Source organism: Haemaphysalis longicornis, unplaced genomic scaffold (assembly GCF_048455015.1).
Source record: "Haemaphysalis longicornis isolate Haplotype H1 unplaced genomic scaffold, Haemaphysalis longicornis Haplotype H1 scaffold_6, whole genome shotgun sequence".
In the NCBI taxonomy this organism is placed as follows: domain Eukaryota; kingdom Metazoa; phylum Arthropoda; class Arachnida; order Ixodida; family Ixodidae; genus Haemaphysalis; species Haemaphysalis longicornis.
The window spans coordinates 141,453,240-141,469,112 of record NW_027526407.1 but is presented as its reverse complement, the minus strand read 5'-3'; the positions used below and the strand labels follow the sequence as shown (position 1 = coordinate 141,469,112).

General features: G+C 48.0%; 1 pseudogene; it reads left to right on the top strand.

Moving 5' to 3' along the window:
- Nucleotides 1-218: 218 nt before the first annotated feature.
- On the top strand, nt 219-14,721 carry LOC144143272 (uncharacterized; annotated as a pseudogene).
- Nucleotides 14,722-15,873: the final 1,152 nt, after the last annotated feature.

The following is a 15,873-nucleotide window of genomic DNA, read 5'->3' as shown; positions in this document are numbered from 1 at the left end:
TTCGTTCCGTCCCAGGCAACAAATTCAATGCCGCCTTTATTTCCCACCCTGGACCCTTTCGCCATTGCAAATTAGATGCACCATTCGGTAATCGGCTTTAAAAAGAATATGCATCAAACGGCTTTTTACAGTTTACACTCGGCCACATAAGCCGGCTGTACTCAGGTCTCAAAAAACCAATTTTTTAGAGGCGGCACCTTGAGCGTGCAACGTTATCAATGTCAGCCGAGCATTATGCCTTCAAGGAAGCCATGCGGTACATTCTCCGCCAACCGCCGGGGCAGTGGACCATCTTCACCGATTCCAAGGCAGCCCTCCAAAGTCTGCTGCGCAACGACGGCTTCATCATTCACAAACACGCCTCTTTTGAAATAATTTACTTGCAGCACCTAGCCAAAGACATTGGGCAGCAAGTGACATTTGAGTGGCTTACTGTGGCGTTTCAGGTAACCGGATGGCAGATGAAGAAGCTCGCAGGGGCCTTCAAAAATATAACAGGTGGAAGGTCTTCTTCACTAAGAATGATGCCTCAGCTATGACGAAGGCACTTGTTTTAATGGAGCAAAATTATCTCTGGTCTCTTGCAGAGCACCATTATGCCTTCTTTACTACGTTGACCCTAAGCTCAGGATTAAGCTGACAGAGTGACTTCCGCGGCGACTAGAGACTTTCCACCACCTATATCTCCTCAATGGAGCTATCACAAAAACATACCTGTTTGGACTCGGCACAACCTCGAATCCGTACTGTGATAACTGCGGATCGCAGGAAACCGTGGAACACCTACACTTAGAGGGCTCCGCTTACATAGTCAATAGCTGCTGTTTAGAGCAGGAAAATTGAGCCCGTACAGCCAGGACCAATCAGCCTAAAAGTACTCCTCGGTCCGTGGCCCTACCCTTCAGCTCAACACAAAGCACTAGTGGCGTTATTTGAATAGCTGGACGAGATCGGTGTCACCGAACTGATTTAACATACCACGGAGATTGTGATATTCATCGAACTGTTCCAACAAGCTCCACGATGTGTGCTTTTTTGATACTTCTTTTCTCTGCATTCTTCCGCCCTGTTTTCTATAGGGCCTTTCTACCCTCCCCTACCAATTCCCACGCCGAGCAGCATGTCAGTGTGAAATTCTGGCAAACCTATCGGGTTTTTACTTAAGCGCATACTGGATGCCGCCCATGCAACAAACCGCGCTGCAAGGTCTGCAGCCAAATGACTACCACAATAAGAGCTAGCAGCACTGCGTCAAATTTCAGCATGAAGATAACTGGGAGATATTCTTGCGACATGAGCAACGCGGTTTATCTCCTTCAGTGCGATATTTGCAATATGCAGTACGTTGGCGAAACCCAAACACCCTTCAGGAAAAGGTTCAACAACCACAAGGCCCACATATCAACACTCCCTCACCTTCCAATGTCAAAGCATGTCAACATCACGGGCCACTCATTTGACCATATAAAAGCCATGATACTCGAGTCTGGTTTTCGAACCCATCATGATAGGGAAGTTCGCGAGTCCTTTCTGATATTTAAATTCAATACTATTGCACGTGGCCTAAATAAAAGTGCAGGAAAGCTAAGTTGCTTGCATCAGTGACTGCATTCTGTACTACTGACTGTTCATCATGCTCTCATTTTTTCTGCGTATTTGTGCTTGTCATTGCTGGCTGTTTATACAGCACGGTTCCGACCCACCATTATGTTGCATGTTATCAAACGGAGTGCCGCACCGATATCTTAATTTTTTTATTATCTTACTTGATTTTGATCGTTTCTGCACTCACGTGATCTTGCAACAGACGCCTTTTATGATTCGTGACAACGACCGCCACTGTTATTCTGACGAAGGCCGTTCCCTCGGCCGAAACGTTATACCATTCTTCTTTCAACGTGTGCCTTTCTTCTTCTTGATATTTGCCGGTGTCCAAAAAACATTTAGTCGTGCACTAATATATATATATATATATATATATATATATATATATATATATATATATATATATATATATATATATATATATATCCTCTGTCCCTGCCTCTCTCCCTCTCTTGATTTTAAAGTCAGCAATGCAGATTAATTTCTCGCCAATCGGGGCAGACGGCGTACTTAGGGTAGCAGCAATCTCCGCTTGCTCAATCTGCAGGCGTGGTCCGTGCCACTCCAGGTTGTGCTAACGGCGTGAAGAAGCGCATGGTCAGCTGTGAAGGAGGATATGCTTCAAGGTGAGCCCATCGTGCGGTGTGAGGACTAGCTTGCAATGGTACCTTGGGAGGGGCTCAAACGAATGCCTCGCGTGACGAAATGTAAGTCTCGGCTGCCGCCCGGTGGCGGGGGTGCTTGCTTTGGTTAGGTTATCGATTAGACATTGCTGTTTTTGGTCCCGGCGTCGTTTTGCGATCTTGATATCACCTCGCTACAACTCTTCCGCGACACCGACTTATCATTTTTGGATACATTCTGGCCCTCTACCAAACTCACATAGTCATGATGCATGCAATTACCGTCCGCGTCGTCTGAGTCATGGGTTTCTACGACGGCCACATCACCAAATGCGCCAGGGACGACCTGTTGTTCCGTTTCCTTAGTAGCAGTGGCATGCCAAAATAGCAGTAGGCCTGGCCTGTCCTCTCGGAACAAGTGTCCTAATGGCGCCAAAACACGCTCACTATTAAAATGTCAATGTCGTCGGGTGCCCCAATGCTTCCCGGAAATTGTCAGGGTTAGAAATGCAAGCTAATGAAGCAGGCAGGTGTTTCTACTCACGGCACGTTTTCGGCAAAAAAGAATGAAAGTAGATGACAGTGTTTTGGTGCGGGATATAACCTTTGTGACGATGGTCAAGACGTTCAGATGTGAAAGTGTGGGTTGTGTCCAGTGTGATTTGAGTACATGGTTATTATGATACACTTTCTGAAACTGGCAAACACGGGACAGTTTCCTACGTGTAGCGAGATAGCGAGAGGAGTTAGGTTCAGACTGAATTTCATAAAAGTTAGGCTGCCCGTACGATGATAGAAGTTATGAATATCACACAACGGTTTTGAATAGCATCGAGTTGGTTAGTTAGATTAGTATATCCAGGATTTCAAGTTGACACAGCATACTGTACTAAGGGACGCACATAAGTAACATATAACTGTTTTTTGAGAGAAGAAAGTGCTAAGGAAAAATTTCGCTTGAAGTATCCAAGCATGCGGTTAGCCTTAGACGTTATAAAACCAATATGTTGACACCTGGAGAGGTTGTTAGCTATGTGAACTCGAAGGTATTTATATTCGTCAACGGCCTTTTTTAGGGTATTGTAAGAAAACAGCCCGAAGAAATAACTGATTACGGGATATCCTCATCACTTTACATTTATTTCTGTTGAGCTCCATATGCCAAAGTTTGCACCAAATAGAAATATTGCCACGAAGCCAAGGACGACGCAGTTGTTTGGAAAAGAAACACGTGTATTGGAGCGACCTTGTGCTCCCCTAACAACTGAAAAGAATACAGAGGCGGCGAAGCAGCGGTCAACAAAGTGACGTGCGTGCGTCGGCGAACGTCGCAGAATCGAATGCCGGGGCGTCTGCTCTGCAGGCTTTTATCTTTCCGCGCGAGAGTTTCTGGAACCGTCGATTCGCACCCAGAACATTATAGATCACAGAAGATTTTTTCTGTGCTAGCGGCGTTAGGGCGAAACACTCTGCTTATCTGAATGAGAGAGCCCGTGCGGCATAAAAATAAAGAATGAAACACGCGCTTCGCATGGGACACAGATAACAGAGCCGAGCGCGGCCGGGCATTAAAAACAAACAATAAATGAACAAACCCGTACATGGTTCGCGGCATTATCCCCCCTCTAAGAGTGCATCGACCCGATGCTAAAATAAAACGACAGTCCGAACAAACAGCAACAAAAAAACAACAACAAAAAAAGTTCGTCATCTTGCGAAGTACGGTTTGAGGCGAACCACGTGGACGACTTCGGGTCGCGTGCGTCGTCGTGATGTGCCGGAATCACCACTGGGGATCCACTGACGAATTGGCCAACACGTCATAGAATCTGGTAGGATCCAAAATACCGTCGCAGAAGCTTCTCACTGAGTCCGCGTCATCGAATTGGAGTCCAAACCCACACACGATCCCCTGGTTGGTACTGGGCGTCGTCAGAGGTTGTAGCGGTGGGCATCCACCAGCTGCTGGTCCGTTATACGAACTCGAGCGAGCTGGCGGGCCTCTTCAGCACGTTGAAGGTATCCTTGGACGTCGGAGTTGAGGTCGTCGTCTTCTACATGCGGAAGCATGGCGTCGAGCATCGTAGTCGGCCGTCTTCCGTATACAAGCTCGAACGGTGTCATCTGCGTAGTTTCCTGCGTCGCTGTATTGTACGCAAACGTGACATACGGGAGGACTTCTTCCCAAGTCTTATGTTCAACGTCGACGTACATAAACAGCATATCTGCAAACGTCTTGTTCAGACATTCCGCTAGTCCGTTCGTTTGGGGGTGGTACGCCGTCGTTCTTCGGTGATACGTGTTGCTGTAGCGTAAGATTCCTTGCAGCAGCTCAGCGGTAAAGGCCGTTCCTCAGTCCGTGATTAGGACTTCAGGACCTCCATGTCGCAGCACAACTTGGTTTATAAAGAACTTGGCGACTTCTTGTGCAGTCCCCCGCGGAAGAGCGGCGGTCTCTGCGTAGCGCGTCATGTAGTCTGTCGCTACGACAATCCACTTGTTCTCCGATCGTGACGTCGGGGACGGACCTAGAAGGTCCATTCCGATGTGCTGAAAGGGCCCCGATGGGACGGTGATCGGTTGCAGAAGTCCGGCGGGTCTTGTCGGCTGCGTTTTTCGTCGCTGGCAGTGACGGCAACTCCGAACGTAGTGGGTGACGTCGGATGTAAGGCGGGGCCAGAAGTACTTCGCCCTCATTTGTGCAATAGTGCGAGCTGTGCCGAGAGTTCCGGAAGACGGGTCGTCGTGGGACGCTTCCCAAATTTCGTCACGAAGGTCTCCAGGGATGACAAATAGATAATTCGTTCCCGTTCCGGGGCTAAAATTCTTCTTCGCGAGGACAGAGTTTTTGAGGCTGAATGCTGCTAAGTTCCGCTTGAACGCTCTAGGCACGGCGACGTTTCGTCCTTCGAGGTAGTCGATCATTACGCGCAAGTCCGGGTTGACACGCTGCTGGGCTGCTAGGTCGCTCTCGGTAACGACCGCGAAGAACGCGCTGTTTCATCGGAGTCTTGTGGTGGTGGGTCGACAGGGGCGCGGGACAGGCAGTCGGGGCCGGAGTGTTTCCTGCAGGATTTGTAGACGATTGTAACGTCGAACTCTTGCAGGCGCAAACTCTACCGCCCAAGATGGCCAGAGGGGTCCTTCAATTTGGCGAGCCAACACAGCGCATGGTGGTCTGTTACAACCTTGAACGGTCTGCCATACACGTATGGGCGAAATTTTGAAATGACCCATATAATAACCGGGCACTCTTTTTCGGGGGCAGAGTAGTTTTTCTCCTCCTTCGACAGACCACGGCTGGCATAGGCGATTACGTTTTCGCACCCGCTTTTTTTTGGACAAGGACGGCACCCAAGCCTATATCACTGGCGTTCGTGTGTATTTCCGTTTCGGCGTTTTCGTCGAAATCAGCGAGTACGGGCGGGCTTTGCAGGTGTTTTTGCAGCTCGCAGAATGCCTTTTCTTTGTCGTTGTCCCAGCTGAAAGGGGTGCTATCTTTCGTCAAGCGCGTGAGCGGCTCTGCAATGCGTGCGAAGTTTGCGACGAATCGCCGTTAGTATGCGCACAGTCCAAGAAATCTGCGCACGCCCTTCTTACCTTTCGGCCTTGGGAAGTTCGCTATGGCTGAAGTTTTCGCCGGGTCAGGCAGGACTCCCGCGGCGTTGACGACATAGCCCAAAAACTTCAGTTCCTCGTACGCGAAGCGGCACTTTTCAGGCTTCAGCGTTAACCCCGACGTACGGATGACTTCGAGTACCGATTGCAACCTTGCGAGGTGTTCGTCGAAAGTCCGAGAGAATGCCACAACGACGTCGAGGTATACGAGGCAGGTGTGTCACTTCAGGAGAGCTAGCACAGTGTCCATGACTCTTTGGAACGTTGCTGGTGCCGTGCATAGCCCAAACGGCATCATCTTGAACTTGTATAGGCCGTCCGGGTTTATGAATGCAGTGATCTCTCGATCTCTCTAGTCCACTTCAATTTACCAGTAGCCTGTCTTCAGATCCATCGTTGAGAAGTACCTCGCATGGCAGAGGTGGTCGAGGACGTCGTCGATTCGTGGCAGGGGGTACACGTCCTTTTTGGGAATCTTGTTCAACCGCCGGTAGTCAACGCAGAACCTCAGTGTGCCGTCTTTTTTCTTCACTACTACGACGGGCGCAGCCCATGGACTTTTCGATGGCTGTATAATGTCGTGGTTGAGCATTTAGTCGACTTGAGTCCGGATGGCTTCGCGCTCATGTGAAGAGACGCGGTACGGTGACTGTCGGGTAGGTCGGGCTCCATCCTCGGTTATTATCTGGTGCTTCGCAAGAGGTGTTTGACGTAACTTTATTTCGACGAAAAACACTCGCTGTAGCGACGCAGCAAAGCCAATAACTTGTTCCTTTCTTCTTGCCGTAGCCCCGGATTCACATCGAAGGGGTGCGGAAGCTTGAAGGTATCGTCGGGTGCGCGTTCTAAGTCGGTGACTGCTATCATGTCACTTGCTTGTTGCGTTTATTAGACGAACGCAATTGCAGCGCCCTTGTTTAAAGGCTGGTACTCCTCTGCGAAATTGATGACTAAAACGTTGGATTTGCGCTGCTTAAACAGCGCCATGCCTCTTGCGACAGACATACCGCGGTCAAGAGGCAACCTTTGGTCACTCTCCACGATAGCGTCGACATCGGGAGCAGCACCTTCACAGTAGACGGTGATCATCAAGCTTGCGAGGGGTGGCAGGGTGACGTGATCATCGGCGATCCTTACAGCTGCACGGTGTTCCGGGTTCGATTCCGGCGTCATGGAGTGGCCGGAGGAAAAAGTTATCGACTTCGTCTGCAGATCGGTTATTACGCCGTTGTCCGTCAAAAAGTCCATTCCGAGAATTACGTCGCGGGAACAGTTGGGCAAAACGACGAACACCGCAGGGAACGTCGCGCCGTCTATGGTAACGCGCGATGTGCACGTTCCACTTGGCATCACGAGGTGGCCTCCTGCTGTGCGTATGAGCGGACCGTCCCATCTGGTGATAACTTTCTTCAGGTTAGACGCAAATGGTCCGCTCATTACGGAGTAGCCGGCTCCCGTGTCTACGAGGGCGGTTACATCAAAACGGTCGATGGACACCTTGACGTCGGATGCCGCCTTCCTCGAGTTCCGGGTGCGTCGGGGCGTCGCATCTCGGCTTGTGCGTGTTGACAGTCGGGAACTGTGCGTCGTCGTAATCGATGTCTTCTCAGCGGACGTCTCGGTCAGGTCGGGTAATCTTCGCGGCGTATAGCTGTCGTCGCGTTCGGGAGTCTCGTCAGGGTTAGGTCGGGTCGTCGGGATGAGGGCATGTCGTGAATCACTGTCTTCAGCGCGTCCTTGCGTCGTTGGAGGGTTTCTAGTTTTTCGCCGTAGAGCAACTTCACCTCCAGAAGTTGCCGCCTTTATTTTCCCCCGCGTGGGCTGGGGGACCTTCCACGGGCGAAATCAGCGTTGCTACGACGGTTCGGCGATTGGTATGGGTAGGGCGACGGCGAACGGTGGAAACGCGCTGGGCCACGGCTGGTTTTAGATAGACACTCGTCGATCTTACGTGGTCGTTGGCCAGGGAGAGGGCGAGGTGCGTCGAGGGAGAAACCACGCAGTCCGAGTCTCTTGTATGGGCAGCGACGGTAGATATGGTCGGCCTCTCCGCAGTGGTAGCACAGAGGACGGTTATCGGGAGTTCGCCATACGTCCGTCTTCCTCGGCGTCTGGTTTCGGGCTACTGGGGGTCGGGCGGGTGACAGTGGGCGGTGGTACGGCGGGCCTCTTGATGGCGTGCTGGAGCAGGGCGGGGTCGACGAACAGCCGCGGAGTATGTCATAGCTTGTGGCTCTCGGGGTATCTCGGATGGCGCAGAAGTTCACAACGCTTGTTGCCCTTCTTCTCTAATCACGTCGGTGAGGGAAGCGACTTGGGGCTGCGGCGGCGTTGGGAGAAGTTTCCGTAGCTCCTCTCTCACTATTGCGAGGATAGTCTCGCGTAGGCTGTCGGCCGGGATCCGCGTGCTGCCAAAGTCGTTCGCATTGGCCGCGCCAACAAAGTTGCGGTCATACTGCTTAGCACGCATTTCGATGGCTTTCTCAATGGTGCTGGCTTCGGTCACGAATTCGGCGACGGGTTTGGGCGGATTTCGGACAAGTGCAGCAAACAGCTCCTACTTCACTCCGCGCATTAAGAAGCGCAACTTCTTTTCTTCCGTCATTTCGAGGTCCGCGCGACGAAATAGCTGCTTCATCTCCTCAACGAAGATCACGACTCCTTCGTTGGGGTGTTGCGTGCGCGTTTCCAACAAAAGGGCGGCTCTTTCTTTCCGCACGAGGGTAGTAAAGGTCTTATTGAACTCGCTTTTGAACTGAGCCCAGTTTGTAAAGGAGATCTCGTGGTTCTCGAACCAAGTGCGAGCCGAATCTTCCAAGTGAAAGAAAACATGCCGGAACGTTTCTGCGTCGTCGTCCCACCTGTTGAATTTCCGGACGCGCTCCAGTTTCTCCAACCATTCTTCTGGGTCTTCTGCGGGGGCTCCTCTGAATGATGGCGGTTCCCGTGGCTGCTGCAGAACGACAGGAGGATTGGCTTGGTTGGCCATGGTGCTGGTAGCGACATCTTTCTTCTTCGCTTTCTCCGGTAGTAGACCGACCTCGAGTGGTAAATCTTGAAGGCGGAGGCTGGCTCTTCTCGGACTGGCTTGGCGGCTTCCAGAGGTTGTAGTGGGCATGAAGGGTGCGAACCCAGCACCTCCACCAGATGTCACGAAGCAAAAGGACGACGCAGTTGTTTGGAAAAGAAACAAGTTTATTGGAGCGAACTTGTGCTCCCCTAACAACTGAAAAGAATACAGAGGCGGTGAAGCAGCGGTCAACAAAGTGACGTGCGTGCGTCAGCGAACGTCGCAGAATCGAATGCCAGGGCGTCTGCTGTGCAGGCTTTTATCTTTCGGCGCGAGAGTTTCTGGAACCGTCGATTCGCATCCAGAACATTGTAGATCACAGAAGAATATTGTGTGCTAGCGGCGTTAGAGCGAAACACTCTGCTTATCTGAATGAGAGAGCCCGTGCGGCATAAAAATAAAGAATGGAACACGCGCTTCGCATGGGACACAGATAACAGAGCCGGGCGCGGCCGGGCATTAAAAACAAAGAATAAATAAACAAACCCGTACATGGTTCGCGGGAATATTATTAAGGAACAAATCAGAGGAACTAAAAATGTCACGATAAAGCACACAATCATCAGCAAAGAGGCAAATAGAAGAAGAATTATTATTAGGCAGATCGGTTATGTATTTAAGAAAAAGTAAAAGTCCTAGCACCGAGCCCTGAGGTATACCTGAGCGCACCTGAAGTATACCTGAGTTTGGTTGGGAGACACAAACTGAGTTTGGTCAGAAAGATATACTTCCATTCATTGTAATACTTCTTGATGAAATTTCAAAAAACGTAATTTTTATAGGAGAAGTTGATGAATAACTTCATCGAACGCTTTGGAAAAATGCTGAAAGAAACATTCAATTACAAAAGAGGAGTCAAGAAATGCATGCACGTCATTGGTAAACGTAAAAAGTTGAGTTTCACAAGAGCAGTTTTTCTCTGAAACCTTGTTGACAATTATGAAAAAGCTATTGGACTCAAGAAGGTAACGAAATGAGTCAATAAGTTGTGTTCGATGATTTTACAAGAAATGAAAGCAATGGATACGGGAATTTAGTTTGAGGGGGTTATGCGCGTCACTGGACTTCTGGAGTGGAACCACCCTGCCGGTCTTCATTGCCGGGGCAAGCAACTCTCGTCAGTAGATTGGGTGGTAATGAAAGACAATATTTTGAGCTGTACTCTTCAGTATTCTGACGAAATTTAGAGTTTAGGTCATCAGGACCACAGGATGATGACATTATTAGTTTAGATATTATGGCTGCAATACCAGCAGGATCAAAGTTATTGGATCCATGGGAAAAAAATCAAACTCCTACATAGGGGGGGGGGGGGTCACCGATAAAGGGGACAGAAAAAGAATTCACGAAGCTATTGATTTCCGATATTTATTTGAAATGAGGAATTATAAAAAGCAATGACAGAAAACGTTTAGATTGAATATTTATACATCTCCGAAAAGAACTAGAACACCAGGTTTTTTGGTTTAAAAGTGCAATTTAGATACCTCTGATGTGGGATCATGACCATAGCTTTACCGAACAGATAATTCCGATAGGGACGAATTTTTCTTCACCTGTTAGGTTTCTGACCAAGCCGTATAATTTTCCTTTGTAGCCGTTTGGCTGCGTAGACGTGGATGCCAAATTCTCCTCTAAAGATAGCCTTACATTTACAGTGTTATAAAACACACGCACAAAAATGCGAGAAACAACAGGCAACAGCGGGAGCACTTAGGCTTCAGCGGTATGATAACTAGTACTCTCCAGACGCAACACGTTTTGCATTACATCCCGCACTTGCGGCACTCAAACTTGGAACACAAGCGGGCACATGTGCCATACATATGATTGAATCTTGACAAAGTGTACGCAGCTTGACTGCGCGAAGTAAAGATACTATTTATAGTCGATGGGATCTGCTAGCGAGGTGCGATAGGGCGAGCACACAGCAAGGGCTGGCAAAATGGCAAACAACCACAAAGCACGCGAGCCGGTGCCCAAAGCGCTCTTTCTCGGTTGTCATCCGCTCTGTCGCCTTATCTTGGACGCACGCACAGGGTGAGTTAATAAGCAGGTCCTCATGTCCGCGTCGCCGTCTGCATTTTAGAACCTATAGCATTCCCTGTTTTACAAGTGACAGTTTAAATATATTTGCTGCCTTCAAACAGGAACCCACTCTGATTTCTCGTACAAACTATTTATTACGCTCGTTCTCGAACTAGCGAGGTGGCCCAGAGCAAATGCAGAACGGTGGAGGGCAGTATGGCATGAACCAGGAAACACGTGTGCTGCTTGCCATGCGCTTATCATCCGTCATCTTCTACTGTGCGTCACAAGAAATGCACCTACACAAAAGTACCAGGTACGTCATCACAGCGTTCTCTTAGTCTCTGCGGACTCCTGGCTTTGAGGAAACGCAGTTAAACACTTAATGATAAGTCGGTGTTGGCATAGGTAAAAAAATATAATGACTTAAGGCGTTTCTGTAGGTCAATTAGGTAAATTCGCGGTCAACCGCAGCTGGATATCCATTTGGCGTAACGGAATTGGTCTGGAGCACCAGTGACGTGCATTTCTGCTGTTGGTCATACCACTTGCAGCAAACCTTAGGCAGTGGAAAAAATTTTAAATTGGCTGCCTTAAAATGGCTTTTAATAATAAATACAATACCTGTTGTTACTTAACTTGGAAAATGTGTGGTCAGTAGGGTCTAGCAGCAAAAATGATTATGTGTATGGTTCCAAGATCTAAAATGGAATACACAAGTAAACCAAACTTTCTAGTGAACTATCTAAAACAGTCGGAATAGTGCACAAAATTTCTGACCTTATTCCTACTTTGTTGAAAATACACCTTTACCATACTCTGTTTTATGCAAAACTATGCTATGGTGCGGTAGTCTCGGGCACAACAAGTGCCCACAACTACACCAGGCAAGTTAAATTGCGGAAAAAAATTATTCGAATATACATGAAATAAAAAGGCCCTCTAATGAACTTCAGAACAGAACCACTCTTCTTGAAAATATACCGTGCTTAGATCCGATCAGGTTTATTCTCTAAAACTACTACAAATTGGGTAGAACGACAAGTTGGCCTTGGCAACAGACCCTGCATTGCCTACGCAGTACTCACTCCGGGGCGTACTAAGGCATGCACCCAAAGCGTGGACAAACTATGGCAGGCAAACCTTGTTGTTTCAGAGCGTCAGCATAATTATAAAACGTCCACAATTATTATTTTTTCTTGTGCTCCCGGTGTTTTTAAGAAACAAAAAATCAATACTAGAAATAACCTAAGCTGTACTCCCTAAATAATACTGTATGGGAATTTGCACTGTTACCGTAACAGTAGATATCTTGTTTTTATTACTTTTAATATTTGCCTTTCGTATGTTATTGCGGATCTTGGAGGCCATGGTAGCTATTGAAAGTATTTTATAAACCTGTATAGAAACAAATTAAGGTATGTGTAAGTGTGTGTATATTGATCTTGATAAGTGCTAATGTATGTCAAAAGATGTTTCGTTTTTTCTGAGTGATTTGTGTTTCATTTTCTGTGCACATGGCGAGTGCTTTTTTCAATTTGTTTAGATTTATCAAGCTATGTAACCTTGCGCTTGTGTCCGGGGCCGCCGCCTCATCAAGCTACCATAACCAGCGGCTTCTTGCGGCTGTCCCCTCCTTTGTCAAAACAGAAAAATAAAGACTTTGTCTTTGACTTTGAATTTTTGCTAGTTTTTTTTTTTGGTTTGTCGACCAGAAGTTAGGGCTAATATTCTTAAATTTAGGGGTGTTTTGTCGTTCTTGCTCAACATCAGATAAGTGTTTCTCAGATCTACTCAGATCTCAGTTAATGGTTCGCGTTGCTGTCAGCGGGGGTGGGGGCCGGTCATGCGACCATCGTGATAAACGCACTGCGACCGACGCGCGGCAGATGGCAATCGCCGTGAAAAGAGCGTCTATTACCGCACCTGTGTAATGTTTTTCTCACAGCTGTGCTTGCAGGCGTTTGAATTTAATCAAGCAAACAGCAGTGTTTTTCCACATACAGCAGTGATCCCCTCGTAATTCTGAACCATGTAGGAAATATATACATGACATATCAGCCAGAAGTGAGTGGTGCCAAAGGTGATGACCTCATAACTCAACAGCGCGAGAAGTACCTTGTTTCTTTGAACGTTCGTCCTTTATTGTGCAAAGAAAATGTGAGATACTTTACTATTCATGAATACCTGAGAACCTACTCTCCACCCCAGGTCCAGACGACATTACTAACAAAATATGACAAATTGTAGACCTGGACGACAGTTCTCTTATAGTCCTCACCCAGGACATGAATGTGTGCTGGGAACATGGTCAAGTCAAACACTGGGACGTTGCAAATGTTGTAATGATTCCCAAACCGGACAAAAAAGCTTCAGTTATAAAATTTAAGGCCGACATCTCTAACATCATTATTCGGGTAGCTTGTAAAACACGTAATTTTAGGCACATAAAAAATTACTTATTTTCACACGCTGTGATAGGTTTGTGGCCAAAACACTCAACACAAGATGTGATGCTTCGACTCAAACACGACATCATAGACTGAGCACACTGTTCACCACTACACACTAGAGCTACATTGAGACTTCACGTAACAAAAATCCTTGAGTAGATAAAGCACACAGCCGTCCTTGAAAACCGAGGGAAACTTTTCTTTCGGGCCACAGAGCTATGTTCGTCGTAGGGGGGGTCCAGTCAGACACGCTGTGACTGGGGAGCAACGGGAGGCCTTAAGGCGTGATCCCCTCCTCTTCCCTGTTCAACGTGGCCATGACTGGTCTTCCCAAACTCCTTCAAAACATTGCCGGCTTGCAATACAGCCTTTATGCAGACGTGCTGTGATTTCCCGGTGGCAGTGACAAACATATACAACAGATTACAAAAGGCGGTCAAAGTAGTTGAAACGTACGGCAGCTTTTGCGGCCTGAATTGCTCTCCACAGAATTAAGAGCTCCTGCTCTGGACAAACTGGGTGTCTCTGGGCATTCAGCTCTTTACATGAGGGGCTTAACAGTGTGAAGCATGCAACTCCCGTGCCTACGCATCCACGCCAACGAACACAGCCTTTTCAGGATGAACATTGACACAATTTTATAACATGCAGCCTTATTGTTACTGTGCAGGACTTCTGGCAATTTTGAGCCTCCCAAAAAGAGTACCAGGCAAATGGGGAGCCAGGAGACGGCGGAGAGCATTTTGAGAGGGATTTGTCAAAACCAATTTGAGGACATCGATTTCGACCAAACAAGTGATCATCCCGACTAGTACCTGGCGCCTCCGGTGTCGATTGAGTGCTCCCTATTGTTTCCGGAATCGTCATCGTAGCTTGGGTCAAGTGAGTCGGCACTAGGGTCACTGGTAAGGGCGGCTGAATCACTTCGGTGGGCGGCGTCTTCACTGCAAAGCCACGAGCCCAGCCTTGCAGCATGTCTGCGATGCAGCCACCTAAAAGAAAAAAAAACGACGATGATGATAGTTTGCTGATAGAGCATCTTGGAAAGTTAACGAATAGTTTAAACGAGCAGGATGACCATCACCATTTCGCACTGTCGCTGGTGAGATCGATGAGAGAAGTGAAAAAAGAACACCACTTGGACATGTGGATGAAGATCATGGAAGTAATCAAACAGTTTAAAGATCTTTAGTAGCTGATGGCTGACAACGTGTGCAAGCAAAATAAAACATGTTAATGTGCACGTTGCAAAAAGAGTTGAAGTACCGTATTTCTGCACGTATTACACACACCAAAAATGCAAAAATATCCATGGCAATGTAGGGGTGTGGATAATACGCGGTGTTTTTATTTTATGCAGCTTCACGGCAATGCGCGTTGTGCCGTGAAGCTCCTGTGCAGTAACACTGACTAAGACTTCCGTGGCAGCGGTTGTGCTCAGCAATGCAATGCCTGAGCCACCTTTCCTGTATCAACTGAGCGGGCAATATGCGAGGATTTTTTTTCTTTTCCATCGGGCTGAAAGTGGGGTGCGGATTATAAGCAGGGGCGGCTAATACGCGCGAAAATACGGTATATTGGGTAGATAAACGTGATGCAGAGCATCTTTGCTATTCGAGGAAAAGTTTACCTTCAGCAAAGTCGGTGCAGCCCCAGCTGTTTCAGGCGCTTGAGGCCCCTTCTTTGGAGACGCCTGGGTGGTGCCACTGCCACGATACCTCTCCAGCGCTGCTGCAAAAGTAGGCCGAGGAAAGCGTCCTGTCATCCGCAGTGTCTGCACTGAAGTTATATGATTGGGTTCCTTCAAGCGGGAAATAGCAGGGGTCCACATGCTCCTGCCCCGACATCTGCTGAATGCCCTGCCTCCACCGTCCTGGAACCACATTCTCGAACCTGTCCTTTTGGTCGAGGATCTGCTGCGATTCCTGATTTAGGACAGCTAAGAAATTATGCTGTACACATGCTGCCTTCCCTACATAATCCACATTCTTGGGGAGGAGCTGAAAGGTGCGGAGCAGTATGCGCCACCTGGCCGCTGCGATGCCGAAGGAGTTTTCTGCACACCTCCCGGTAAAATAAAATAATAGCACGAAACAGGCTTTAGAAGAAGCCACCTTTCAAAGCCGATTCTCTACGCTATTTTTGAAACTGCAGCTACAAGAATGCCAATGTAAAATGAGCACAGTGCTCATGAGCTCGCGTTTTCTTTAATTAAAAGCCCTATGCTCATTAAATGTACGTAAACAAATCTTTTGAGCTTATTTCTGTACGGCCTTCTAGAGAAGCAACGTGAACAGCTAATTGAAATCGGCATTTATGTTTGTAATGTAAGCTTTATCACGAGTCGCGCAAGCTGCTACCCATGCCCCATTTTTCTGAGCTTGGTAAAGGGGACTTGTTTCTGAGAGAGGGTTACAGAAACATTGCGCACGGTGCAACACCTCAATTTGACCTGTGCTTGGGAGATCAATTTGTC